The 14,789-nt window shown below is 48.0% G+C and overlaps 1 protein-coding gene across 12 annotated transcripts in view; it reads right to left on the bottom strand.

The window, feature by feature from the left end:
• Nucleotides 1-14,789, bottom strand: part of ZNF532 (zinc finger protein 532) — a 108,659-nt gene that overhangs the window by 13,309 nt on the left and 80,561 nt on the right. The gene's annotated exons all lie outside the window — the stretch shown is intronic.

Genomic DNA, 14,789 nt, shown 5'->3' with positions numbered 1-14,789 from the left:
ACACAACGTAGTATTCTATTGTATAAATGGGCCACAACTTATTTAACTACCTCTCATTAATGATGTAGGTTGTTTCCAATCTTCAGTAATTATAAGCAAAAATTTCTGCCATCAACCAACTATTTCTGTGATGGGAATTTCTGAAAGTCTTTCTAGTTTAGAAACTATGAAAAATGTTAAGGGTCGACACTTTTTGCCAAACTGTCCTCAAAAGGGAACCCTCTATCGTTGTAAGTCAGGGTTCATTTGCCAAAAGTCTTAACAGATCACCATTCGACTCTACCAAAATGGTAAAGACTGTACTGCACTTTGTTTTGTTTTTCCTTAAGACCTAGGGATGCTGGACATCTATCTATACATTCCTGAGCCACTTATCTTTCTCTACTGAACTGCCCGACCGTATCCTTTCCACAGTTTCTAGAGAGTAAAGACTGAAAACAATGTCAGGTGAGGAGGTCAGAGCAAGACCACAGGCCGTGGGGACTCTGTGTCCTCCAAGATGCATAACTGGAAGACACCAGTGGGTCATCTGTGAGAGTGACAGGAAGACACCAGTGGGTTTGAGCAGAGGACTAATACGATCAATGAATTACATGGGTCACTCTTGCTGCAAGCGTGGAAGCAAAGAACCAGTGCGGAGGCTGTCTGTGACAATCCAGGGGACAGAAGAAGTGCTGTGGGTTTGGAAAGTCAAGGTGATGACCAGTGATTAAATTTGGTGTATACGACAAAGGTAGATCTGTGGATGGGCTGAATGTGGATGACAAAGGAGAAAGAGAAGGGCGTCGAGTATCCCTTCAAATTCCTTGGCTGGGCACTTGGCAAAATGGTTACCAGTTACTGACCAGGAAAGTAGGAGAGAAGCAGGTTTAGGGAAGGAGAGGAATCAAGAATTACATTTTGGATACATTAAATTTAAGAAGCCCATTGGAGATCTAAGCAGAGACGCTAACTAAGTGGTTAGATTCAAGTGCGCAACTCGGGGGAGCGGACCAGGCCACAGACAGAACTCTGTGAGCTGGCTGACTGTGGATGGCATTTCTGAGAATAAAGGGCACATCAACATTTACAGGCTGGAAAGAGGAGAAAGACCAAAAAAAGCTATCAGTGAGGCGGGGTGAGAACCCAGAGGCCTAGCTAGCAGAGAAAGCATTTCAAGAAGGACCTAGCCGACAACCACTTCAACTCAAACGAAAGCACTGAGAAAGCCAAGAGCCCTAGGCCCAAGTCCCTCGACCTGCAGAAATAGTCGAGCAGTTTCTGTGGGGCAGTAACAGGGTTGCCTCAGCTGGAGGGGGGTGGGGAGCGCAGGAACACAGACCCATCTCCGGGATGTTCGCTGTAAAGCAGAGCAGAGGGAAAAGACGCCAGGCAAGTGGGTCAGGAAGGCCGTTCAGCCAGGTAAGAGGCACCATGGCGAACCTTAGGATTTTGAGAATAATCTGGGAAAAAGTGAAGATGCAGGGGACAGTGGTGGTGAGGCCCTCCAGGGGCCCAAGAAGGGGGCTGGAGGGAGCACACAGGCAAGGGGTGGGCCTCACGGGGCCACAGAGTCACCCTTGTAACCACAGAGGACAGGGTGAAGGGGTTTTCATTGCCTGTCTCTCCTTGGGTGTGGGGCAAAATCCAAACTTCTTGGCTTTCCTTTCCTTTTTTTTTTTTTCCTAATTTTAATTTTTTTACAATTTTATTTATTTATTTGACAGAGAGACGTGGCAAGAGAGGGAACACAAGCAATGGGAGAGGGAAAAGCAGGCTCCCCGAGGAGCAGGGAGCCCGATGGGGGGAGCTCGATCCCAGGACCCTGGAATCATGACCTGAGATGAAGGTAGACGCTTAACCCACTAAGCCACCCAGGTGCCCCACTTCTTGGCTTTCAAGACTGTCCACAATCTAATCCTCTGCCCACCACTCCTGACTACATCTCCTAGAACTTCGTAAATGCTGATTCAAAGCCGCTCAAATCACATCTTCTGAAGACGAGGACGCATTCCTCCCTTGCCCTTCAAAGACAGCCTTCCTTCTCCTTGAGGCCCACTCCAACCCTTTGGCCCCTTCAGCCAGCTCTCCTCTTCTTTGTACCGTCAGGGGCGAAGGTCTTGGGACCTGCCTACCTCGCCAGTCCCAACCTCGACCATGCCCTTCCAGGGCGTCACACTCCGGAACGACTTGTCAGCCCTCAATTAGGATGTCCCGCTGGGCTGGGCCACACCCATCCTCCGCTCGTACACTGGGTGAATTCCTCCCAAGCATCCACCAGGTACGTAGCAAGGTAGTATTTTTCTTTTTTTTTTTTAAAGGATTTTATTTATGTATTTGTTAGAGAGGCAGGGAGAGAGAGCATGAGCAGGGGGAGGAGCAGCAGGCAGAGGGAGAAGCAGGCTCTCCACCAAGCAAGGAGCCGATGCGGGACTCGATCCCACGACCCTGGGATCATGACCTGAGCCGAATGCAGACACTTAACTGACTGAGCCACCCAGGCATCCCGCAAGGTAGTATTTCTTCTGTGAAGCCTTCCCTGCATCCCCCAGCCCCAGCCAATTCACCAAGAAATGGTGATGCTCAAACCCCTGCTTCCGTGGGCCTCAGAGGCGACTCTAATTCTTCTTGTCCACGTATCATGTGCAACTTTAATTTTTAAATTTTACTCCGTCTTCCTCTGACCTCTTTTAAGCCCGTACTGTATCTTATCGCTTGCTCTGGTCAGAGCCTCAGAAAGCCTGAGCTAAAAGCTGAATGGGAAGCCCCTTTCCCTTAGTTTTAACTACATTCCGCCCTATGATTCCTCTAAGGCCCACACTGGCGGCAGCTTTAAAAATATTTATGCTTTTTTATACCCAGCTGTAAGCATCTGCAGGACAAGAACTGTATCATTTCTTCTTCAGCATAACAAATGCTGTGCGACTTGGTAAATATTTATAGAATTTTTAAAAAAGGGTATACACACAGAAGAACAAACATGACGAAAAGCTAAACATTCCCAAAGTACGAAGGAACGGCCTGTTCCAAATAGTTTCAGCATAGTGCCTCGCCCCTGTAATATGTAAGTGCCCAGACAAAGCAAAGACTGAAAAAGAGAAACTGTTTAGATTGATAACCTGAACGGGCCAAAAAAATCTAGAGTCTACAACATCTCCCATAAAATTAATGAGCTTTTCTACAGAATAGAAATGTACTAAGATTGCATATTAATTACAACCCAAGAAACTTGCTTTTAAAAAAAAGAAATTCACTAAAGAAATATGTAACATCCTCAGCATATGTATTCCATGAATAAAAGTATAATTTTCACTGAGAGAGCCTGAAACTTTTCACCAGGATATATATAAAAGAAATAATGCTTCATAGAGATTTCACTGTCTTCATGGATTCATTTTAGATCCAAATATCGTCAGTGTGTGCCCACAAAACTGGGCACTCCCTTTCCGTTTGCAAGATACCACCTACAGTTACAGAGGGTAAGTTGTTGGGTTTTTTTTAAAGACTTTATTTGACAGAGACAGTGACAGAGGGAACACAAACAGTGGGAATGGGAGAGGGAGAGGGAGAAGCAGGCTTCCTGCCGAGCAGGGAGCCCCATGGCAGACCCTTAACGACTGAGCCATCCAGGCACCCCGAGGATAAGTTCTAAGCAGCAAACCGGCTTACCCAAGCCACCCACACTGTCCTAGAGAAATGGTTTTTTACACAGGCAGGTAGCCTTCCCCTAAGTGTGGAAACTGGAGGTCGTAAATTCTAAAGTCCTCACTCTGAATTTAATGTCTAGAACACAAGCGAGATCTTCTGATCTCACTACATCCCAGAATATACAAATAAACGGGTAGTCAGCTGAGCACAGCGTAGGAAACTCAGACTACATATGTCTGAAATCATCAAGAAAAACAATCTCTGAGTACTGAACCATCCAAGTTTCTACAAATTGGAACGGAGTGGTTTTGGGGAAATATTTAAACACAGAGTATAAATTTAGACCAGAGGTTGGCAGACGTTTTCTGTAAAGGGCCAGACAGTAAATATTTTAAGCTTCGCAGGCCATAAAGTCTGTTGCAACTACTCAACTGTGCCTTGCAGTTCAAAAGCAGCCACAATGATACATAAATGAGCGGGTGTGGCTGTGTTTCAATAAGTTATTTACAAAATGGGTGGCCAGCCTGTGAACCATAGTTTGAGAACCCCCATTTAGACCACGGTCTTACACTCTTGGAGAAAACAGAGCCACGTCTCAGTAAGTCAGAACCAAATCTAGTTAACAGAGCAGGTGATCGATCCAGGAAAAAAACAAGCTGGAACGCTAAGTAAGAAGGGTTTGTTTTTCCTACGGCATGCTCAGGCTATGTCCTGGGGACCGCCAGGATCACAGTACTGTCTCTAGGTCACTGAGGTCACGGCGGCCATAGCTAGTTGCTATGCTTGCTTAAAAACAACAACAAACAAGGGGCGCCTGAGTAGCTCAGGCAGTTAAGTATCGGGCTCCTGATGTCAGCTCAGGTCACGATCTCAGGGAGGAGCGAGCGAGCCCTGTATCAGGCTTGCACTGGGTGTGGGGCCTGCTTCCGATTCTCTTTCCCTCTGCCCCTCCCCCAGCTTGCACAGGCTTGTGCACATGCTCTCTCTCATTAAATATACAAGGCTTTAACACAACAATAAGGGGTGCCTGGGTGGCTCAGTGGGTTAAGCCTCTACCTTTGGCTCAGGTCATGATCTCAAAGTCCTGGGATCGAGCCCCACATGGGATCGAGCCCCACATCGGGCTCTCTGCTCAGCAGGGAGCCTGCTTCCCCCTTCTCTCCCTGTTTACTGTGATCTCTTTCTGTCTGTCAAATAAATAAATAAAATCTTTAAAAATAAATAAAAACATAAAACAACAACAAACAAAACTTTCTGGTTCTACAACTAGCTGATGTGCTGATGACGTCGTACAACCAAAAAAGGAAAACCCAGAGCCGTGACTGAGGCAGAATAATGAAAGGCCAAACCCAGAGCAGACAGGAAAGAAACGTGTCCCACGGCAGTCTTTGTGCCCGAAACCACATCAGACCCTGGGGCCAGGGGCAAGGGGGACGCTGAGCGAATGACAAGACACTCTGACAGGCAGCCAGGCCCGTGGCACCAGAACCCCAAAATGCCTGCTGGGGTGTCGTGGGGCCACCACGGGTACGTGTCAGCCTGAGGCCTCTGCTTCTACCACAACTGACCGGTGGGACACGCCGCGGAGCTCTGGGGCTCCCGTGTACGGACCCAAACAGACCCCGTGTCCCTTCCCTGTCAGGAGACGCACTCGCCTGCACCGCCCTACACCCACTTCATTAAAGGTCCTCCCCGGGCTATTTCCCATCCTTCCCCCTCACAATGAGAGAAACAGCAGGGACAGTGCCCAGGCCTCTGCGCGCCACATTTCACCGACTCTAGGACATTCGGGACTCAAAGGCCACATGAGTACGAAAAAACCTTTGCTGCCAACTTCTTCTGGGTCTGGTCCAGCTTCGCTCCCTTCTTCTACTTAAAAAGGTCTGTCCCATCTTCTCAGCCTCTGTTTCCTCAGATACAGCGTACAGATGGGGGACACACTATTTCTCTATTGTCTCTGTTCTCAGAGAATCCAGTCCTTAAGAGGGGACCACAAGAAAGAATACAGTGGTTTTTTTGGTTTTCCTTCTAATAACATTTTCCATCCCATCTTTCTGGCCCTTTTGATTTAAAAAGCAACCTGGGTAGGAAAAAAGTCACTGTGAACGCTATGTCCCCTACAATCACTGTTACAAAATACAAATATTACTACAGAATAAAGATACTAAAACACAGTGTCTGAAGACTTGAGTTGGCTCCCTCTGCAATAATTTATTTCCACAAATCAGAAGACAAAAGAAACTAGACATTCTTCTTCAAGATAATCACTGGTTTTTATCCCATCTTCTGCTAGACGTCTGTAAATACACTCAACAAGCAAGCACAAAGATCCCAAGAGCTACCACTAAACCCCACCGACTCCAGGCCTTGGGCACACGCTCACCCTCCCAGCTGTCTGGTGAAATGTACTGATGAGGTCCCGCTGCCCGGCACCATCAACTGCTCAGGCTGAAGGTCCCAGACCGCGTGACCCCGCAGCATCCCGGAGTGAGGACAAACGTCATGCAGCCCCTGAAAGGCTCTTCTGTGGGTGCCTGCTTGGTGCTGCTTTCCAGCCTTACAATTCCTAGGCTCTGAGGGGCTCTGAAGAGAAAAGGCCTCTGTGCACAGAGTCCCACTTTCTCCCCTGACGGCCCTTCCAAAGGCGTCCGTGCGGCAGTGCGGGCAGTGGACACAGGAAAGCCACGGGGCTTGCTGAATTCATGAATTATGGACTCAAGCAGCAGAATCTTCCCCCTTGCTCCAGTCTCGCCTGGGGTACTGGCTCTTCTTCTGCCAAATAAGATCTGTTCTCACCCCTAACCTGGAGACTCCACACTCTGACCTTGAGGTGGAGGGAGGGGCTGCTGGGTTCCAGCCCTCGGCACAAGTTCAAGTCTGAAAACCGCCACAGTCCTTCTGGGTCTAAAGTCGTCCAGTCTAACTGAACTGAGTGGGGTTTCGTGAGCTCTCAGTTACCTTCTAGAGCGATTTTAGGGTGCCTTAGAAGTCAATAATGGCTAGAATGGCTTTTCTTTCACCGCCCCCCACTTAACGGTATGCAGAATTGTTTTCTGCTTGCTCAGGGCTTGGAGGGAGTATCAACTTAGACACAGAATCCTATGCTAAATTCTTTTCTTTTTTAAGATTGTATTTATTTGACAGTGAGAAACACAGCAGAGAGGGAACACAAGCAGGGGGAGTGGGAGAGGGAGAAGCAGGCTTCCCACTGAGCAGGGAGCCCATGCGGAGCTCAATCCCAGAACCTTGGGATCATGACCTGAACCGAAGCAGATGCTTAATGACTGAGCCACCCAGGCACCCCTCCTACGCTATATTTTTAAAATCTAAAAATCTGGTCTGCCACTTGGATTTAAGGATGTACTTTCCGAAAGAAATTACAAATCCATGCTGCAATCCTGGACAGGAACATAAAAGTCTCCCCACGTAATACAGCAGATCCAAACATCGTACCAATATTCTAAAGCCTAATGACCACATTCAGCACTGACTGGACGGAGAAACCTAACCCCAGAGCAGATCTGGGAACTTCAAGTCTGGGAGGAAACCACCTTCCTCCCCGAGCCCCACGGGCACAGGAAGGGACAGAGCTTTGACAGATAAGAGGAAGGGTTGTGGCGGCCATCAGTCTGGGGCGGTGGAAGCAGACAGAATGGAAACTGCACTGTCTGTGGCAGTGAGGGAATTAAGCCTCTGGCTGCAGGCGGTATTTTCCAGGAGAAAGCTTCTTAAGCCAGCAGGGCCCGGTAACCAGCTCCCAGCACCGGACACCGGGAGCAGACGAGCGGAGAATTGTCTTTCTCCCATACAGCAGCAGCACCCGCCTAGCCTCCTTAGCCTCCAGTGATAAACAGGAAAAGCCCGAGGCATCCTCCTCAGACTCCAAAATGAGAGAGAGCAGGCCTGGCGGGCAACGTACCACAGTGGCCCAGATGTCCGTAAACATCTCCGTGGTGGCGGGCAGCGCCCAGCTCCAACCAGCAGCTGCTTGCGCGCCTTGCTGGGGGCTGGCTTTTGAGAAGAGCACCACAGGCGCCCTACTTCAAGTGCAAAGGTACAACTCGGTATCTGTAGCGCCCATGACTGGGCCACACTGAGGGTCACAACAGCCTAAATAACCAGCACACCATGGCAGGCCCGCTGGGCACTTTCATTCCTTCCACAGTACTGACGGGGCTCCTCCTTTTCCGCACCGGGAGTTCCCTGGCCTCAAGGAGATCACAGTGGGTCAAAGGTAGAACACAATGAAGCCGGATTCCCACATTGAGCCTGGACCGCAGCAATCACAGGTGCATGGAGGAATAGAAAGGGGCCGAGTAGGCTCGGGCACTTCTACCGGCCACGACTAGTTGAATCCGGTCTACCAGAGCACACCGGGCAACGAGTCCAGGAAGAAAGGTGTACGTGAGGGCCCTCGGGCAGCTCTCTATGTCTGGAACCGCAAGGAGAGGCACAGCGGAGTAGGTATGGAGAAGGTGCACGGGAGAAGGGCATTGGACTCCACCTTAAACACACACAGGGAGGGTCTACGCAGGACAGACAGACTTGTACTCTGAAGAGATCAGGCCCGCAGCTGGGTGGGGGTCTGCCAGCGGGCTCTGTTATCTGCCAGTGGGTCTAACCTCCCCGGCTCTGATCACAGGGCTGTCAGACCCTCCAACCGGGACACCCCCAGCAGCTCCGGCTCCGGCCCCACCAGTGCCGAAATCCTGACAGACTTCCAGAGGCAAGCCCACCGGTCCGGTTACTGGGGATCAAAACATTTACACACCTGCCCCCCACTCTGTCTCATTAATTTTATTGTACATCCCCGGATTTGGGGTTTTACATTTAATATCCAACGGGGTGTGTGGTAACATGCCCTGTCCCACAGGGTAATCAAAAAACATGCACAGTGCGGCAGTAAGAGAAGTTAACAGAGAAGGCCAGGTCTTTGTCTTAGACTACATGGACAGGTGTATGCAAATGAGTACTTGCAGCCTTCAACCTTGTTTGGAGAAACCTCCAGTGATTTTATAGAAAAATGCCTCCTAAAAATGGCTGTAAAAGACACCTGACCGCATATAGACATTTCACCCTAAAAGCAAATCTTCCTAAGAATCCAAAAAACAACAACAAAAAACACCACACCTATTCTGGCCATAAACAAAATCTGGAATAATATATTCTTATTTGAGTCACATTTTCTAAATAACTTATGAATCTTTCTCAAAAGCATTTTATTTTTTCTTCATTTTCTGTCCCTCATGGAATCATCAGTAAATTTCAGACATGGAAATGAATGGCCCACTTGTCATTTCATCTTTGAATTCAGAGTGCCACATCTTCTAGTTCCTTCTCTGCATCTCTGACTTTGCCTCCTTTCCATCTGAAGGGGGCGCGGTGGGCCCCTGAGCACCCCAGATCATTCGGCAGACACTGTACAGGTGTGATCAACACTGCTTGCCCTTCCCTACCCTTCAGGGCACACAGGAGCACACATCTCAGTCCACTACAACTGGGGCTGGTCACATGACTCCTTCTGACCAATGACGTACTGCGTGTCACTACAGAATAAGGGCGTGTAAGGGCCAGATGGGATTCTCCAGTCTTCCCCCCTCCCCAGCCCCGTACAGTGACACCTTTGTGGAGAGGGCGGGGCTGAAAGAAACCGCCTTGATCACTGAGTCATCAGGGGAAGGACAGCCGCCCCACAGAAGTGCCGAAGCTCACAGCAAACTACATATGCAAGAATAAACTTACTGCGTCAATCAGCGGGCTCTAGGGGATTTTACTGCCACACAGGATAAATGGGGGGGTGCTCTCAAAGGGCAGATTTCTTATTTATTTGACAGACAGAGATCACAAGTAGGCAGAGAGGCGGGTGGGGGATGGGGAGGAAGCAGGCTCCCCGCCGAGCAGAGAGCCCCACACAGGGCTCGATCCCAGGACCCCGAGATCATGACCCAAGCCGAAGGCAGAGGCTTTAACCCACTGAGCCACCCAGGTGCCCCTCAAAGGGCAGACTTCTAAGAAATGCAGCTCATCAGGTTTCATCCCAAACCTACTGGATCAGAAACCACTGGGGTGCAGCCCAGCAACCAGCCTTTTACCAAACCGTCCAGGTGATTCTGATGCACAGTCAAGTTCTGGGAACCACTAACTAGAATATGGTGCCAAACCAAAGGGCATTAGCTTCCTCGATATGAGTGCTGTTATCCTGCAGCTGCAAAAAGGGACGGGTTGTATCAGATCGTCAAAAGCCAGGGATGCCTGGGTGGCACAGTCAGTTAAGCATCTGACTTTTGGTTTCGTCTCGGCTCAGTTCGTGATCTCAGGGTTGTGAGATCAAACCCCACGTTGGTCTCCTCGCTGAGCCATGGAGCCTGCTTAAGATTCTCTCTCTCAGGGGTGCCTGGGTGGCTCAGTGGTTGAAGCCGCTGCCTTCGGTTCAGGTCATGATCTCAGGGTCCTAGGATCGAGTCCCACATCGGGCTCTCTGCTCAGCAGGGAGCCTGCTTCCCTCTCACTCTCTCTGCCTGCCTTTCTGCCTACTTATGATCTCTCTGTCAAATAAATAAATAAAATCTTTAAAAAAAAAAAGTTCCATAATGATCTCTCAACGTGTAGGGCAACAGATAACCAAATGGCTATAAATAATTATCACAAATCAGCCTATAATTTTCTAGATCTGGACAAGTACGGGCAACTTTCACTTTTCAACTTGCTATCAGGTTACCTAAGTGCAGAATGTGTGATCTGACCTCACGTTATCTCATTGAGGGGATCCTAATATGAGGTTCCTAGAAGACCCCTAAAGCAATCAAGAAAGAATGTCAGGAAGTACATGAGCCCCTAAAATTGTACATAAAACTCTGTGTATTTGTACATTTATCTGGGGAAGGCCTCACGGCTGGGATGAGACCGTCAGGATAATGATACTGACAAGCTCATCTTGTTTTTGTATCCGAGAGCAGGGACACGGGGAAGATGAGACGATTTCTGTGATCAAATAAAACTATTTAATGTCCAAACCTAGACGCGACTGACACAATACCCCTTTTCAAATGTGCAACATCACAAACCATGGAAGTTACAATAACAGATTTAGAACTTGTCCTCAAAGAGCGGTATGATTTAAAAAGGCAGCTACAACCTGCCCATAACAAAACAACAGTATCAGCTTTAGAAAGTGATTGATTTTATACTGGTTTCTCTGTACTGAAGTTCAGTTAAGAATCGTTTCTGAATGTGGCTGCTTTGGGGCGCCCAGGAGGCCCAGCTAGTTAAGCCTCCAACTCTTGGTTTCGGCTCCGATCATGATCTTCCCTCACGGGATCGAGCCCCAAGTCGGGCTCCTCACTCGGCATGGCGTCTTCCTTGTCCTTCTCCCTCTGCTTCACACTCTCTTTCAAATCAGTAAATAAAACCTTAGATAATCAATCAATCAATACAATCAAGCTGCTTTAACTACTCTGTTTTAAATGGCTAAAATAATAATGTGGCAAATTGTTCTTAAATTATTACATCACTGTAAATTTTTATGGATTACCTGCCCCCAATTTTTAAAAAATTATTTGACTTAATATCTAATTACAACAAATTACTTAAAAAAATTTTTTGAAACCACTGGAAGTGGATAGTGCATGTGTACTAGTAAAAAATATATATACTCTACATTAGTGAAATAAAGAAACTAGCTACTAAAACTACGTAACTAGCACAGCTGGAACTATGGTTTTGAACCCTGAAGACAAAGCTCCTGAAGATCTTTGTTTTGATGTGGAACTCCATACAATATTTTTAGTACAAATTTTTTGGATGGGAATTGAGTAGAGAGAAAAAAAAAAATCAGAAACAATTATTGAGACCAAAAGAGGCCATCTTAAAAGAGGCAGCAGTGAATGACCCAGACAGGAGTTTTTCAATTTATGCCAAGTGGGCTTACTCCTAACTCAAAGCCTTTTCTCCAAAATAACTGTATTAGCAGCAGCAACACTAAAGCAAACCGCTATGGTTGGCAAAATGTGCTCACATTATTCTCAAAATTATATATACACACACACTTATTTTTTTAGGCATGATTACAGTATGAAAATGAAGTATCCCTTCACAGTGCTCTGGGTCAGAACATTTACGTAATGGTATTTCACTGGGTAATCTGATGAAATCAGATCTTTCCAGTAATTTCTCGCCTGGTGGAAATAAAAAATTATGCTCTCCTGGGACCTTTAGCCAGATACCATTTTCAAATCCCTCATCATTTCATATTTATGTCTCACCTTAAATCCAAAAGGCCTGGAGGCCACTGATCACCTCACAGCAGTTCCCTCTAGGTACCTACAGCACAGGACACTGTGTGGTCACGAAATACGTGATCACTCCCATTTTAAAGAAGAGAAAGTTAAGTCTAAGGGGGGATAAGATGTCTTCCAAGTCAGCACTCATTCTTGATCCATTAATTCGAGAAATATCTACCTGCGTGCTGTGGGCTAGGGACAGAAGGCACCCAGTTGTTCTGGGTGGGAACTGAAGAGAGGAAGAGAGCATGAAGCAGCTATTGGAAGAAAGAGGTGAGAGGCCGTCTTCGCAGAGGGATGAGTCAGGGTAAGGGAAGCTCCGGCTGCCCTGGACACACGTAGGGGAAGGGGCGGAGGAAGGCTTTCCAGATGGGGTGAGGTCGAAACTGAGACCGAAAGGACTAAGAGCAGTTAGCACCAGGGCAGCACATTCCTGTAAAGCCCCAGAGACAAACCGGCGAGCAGTGTCTCAGGCAGTTGGGGCAGGGGCCCCTGGGTGGCTCAGTCGGTTAAGCATCTGCCTTTGGCTCAGACCATGATCCCGGGACCCTGGGATGCAGCCCCGCGTCTGCAAGTCTGCTTCTTCCTCTCCCTCTGCCCCTCTGCTGGTTCACATGCTCACGTGCGTGCTCCCTCTCAAATAAATGGTAAACAAAATCTTTTTAAAAAATAAATGAAGCAGTGGAGCAGTCTCATTTGTCCAGCGCGCCCCATGCGAGACACGGCTGGAGGGAGGGAGATCGGGGAGACCCGGGGAGCCGCTGGGCAGCTGAGGCCAGTGGGAACGCACTTCGGGGAGGTCTCTCTGCAGCCAGAGTGGCCTGAACAAAGACGGAAGGAAGCGTCAAGTCAGGTTGGACACCAGGCTTCGGGTGGCAGAAGCTGGGGGCTGGGGGCAAGCCTGGGTTCCCTGTCGGACAGACCAAGAGCACCTGTGAATTGTCCAAGAAGCTGAAACAGCTGAGAAAGTGGTTGGACTTGGGGACTGGAATGCAGGCAAGAAACCACAGCTGGAGACAAAGATGTGGGAGTTATCTGCACATATATATGGGAAGTGAAGCCACGAGGGTAACTGAAATTTCTCAGGGGCCAGGGGGTGAGGGGACTGTTTCCAGGATAGACACCTGAGGCACTTCAGCAACCATGAGAAAACCCAGGAGGGAGAGCAGTATTCAAACTTAGGGTAGAAGATGCTTTTAGGAAGACCTGCCAATCATTAAACATTGCAGGGGTGAGGGCAGGGGAGGGTCAGGCATCAATCAAGGTAAAGACGAAACTGGTCCAGTTGCCTTGACAATAAAGAGGTGGGTGTGGTGAGCCGACACCTGCAGGTGGCCAAGGGCGGGAGACAGGAGTGGAAAAGTGAAGCCGGCAAGGTGCCTTCATGGCCATCAGAAAGAAGAGAGAAAAGGGCAGAAGATAGGAGATGTGAAGTGTGGGGTTAAATGGAATATTCGGACAGGAGGGAAGAAGAAAAGAATGGGAACAAAGAGGAGGAGTCTGTAGGTGGGCTGTCCGGGAGTGCAGGGTTCCGGTCTGGTTCACACGGCTGAACTTGGTCCCTGGTTTCTGACGCACAGTCAGCCCTCCACTCATTTCACTGGTTTCTATGAAGACATTTCTTTCCTTCCCTTCTCCACCTCCCTTTAGTTCTCTCCAGAGGGCGAGGGAGCAGCATGGACACTGCAATCCAATCTGATCTGCCTCCTTCCAAAAGGCGGCATCTCAGCTTCTACAAAGCTAATCCCCAAATCCCACTAAGCCTAACATTTCCTCTGGATGAACAGCTGCCTCCAGTGGAAACAGACGCGCTGTGCACAGCGTACCTGCCCCCCCCCCCCCCCGCCAGCTCAGCACTGGCTTCCGTCCCAGAGCAGGTAGTCGGAGTTAGTGTTAAATTTGCCCCACCAAATCTGTCTCGGAGCTGTCCTTCATCTTATAATCTAGATCCAAAAATTGTTGGATGTGCAAGATAAAGGCAGTTAAAAAAAAAGAAAAAAGAAAAGAAAAGAAAAGAAAGAAAAGAATTTTGAAATGTTCCAAGCTGGATACAAAAATCTCAAATGTATACGTAATGAAAGCCATGGGCTACTAGACTGAGGTCTGCTCCTGTTTTAGCATTTGTAAAAATCCAGTTTGGGTCCAAGGAAGAAAAAGCCTTTTCCCAGAATCAGCACATCAGGCTTGGCAAGATAACGAAGGGCAGTGAATTCATACAGGAGATTAACCAAGTACTGCCCCTTCAGAACTGGCCAGTATTTGCAAGAGTATTCTAAGATGGTATGGCCCGCGCGGCAAGCCTGAAGTTGAGATGATTAACATAAACCATGTGCTACTGGAGCCATATATATTCTGTAAGTAAGTAATATTTACACAAAGAGACAATAAATTGTGTCAGACCAAATAAAGACATGTCAGCTTACATGAGCTGCTCCAATAAAACTGTATGAATGAGATTATGAAGTCATGTTTGAACACTAATTTAACAAACCTTTTTTTTTTTTTAAGATTTTATTTATGCATCAAAGAGAGAGAGAGAGTGAGCGAGTGCATGCTGAAGCAGAGGGGGAAGCAGGCTCCCCACTGAGCAGGGAGCCTGACGCAGGGCTGATTCCAGGACCCTGAGGTCATGACCTGAGCGGAAGGCAGAGGCTTAACCAGCTGAGCCACCCAGGCAGCGGGGCCCTCACGTAACGAACTTTTCAAGGGTCTAGTATGTATTAATCACAAGCCAATTCCTAGGTACATTTTACACAGGTTCCCCAAGGAAAACAATTTGGTTTTACTGCCTTAAGTTAAAGCAATTAAAGTGGTTTCTTTAAAAGTATGCTGCATCGGAACCCAATGACGGATCATAGTATCACTGAAAGAAAGAAGCTGCTA

This window comes from Meles meles, chromosome 12 (assembly GCF_922984935.1).
Source record: "Meles meles chromosome 12, mMelMel3.1 paternal haplotype, whole genome shotgun sequence".
In the NCBI taxonomy this organism is placed as follows: Eukaryota; Metazoa; Chordata; class Mammalia; order Carnivora; family Mustelidae; genus Meles; species Meles meles.
The sequence above is the reverse complement of the archived record's forward strand: the minus strand, read 5'-3'. Positions and strand labels throughout refer to the sequence as shown.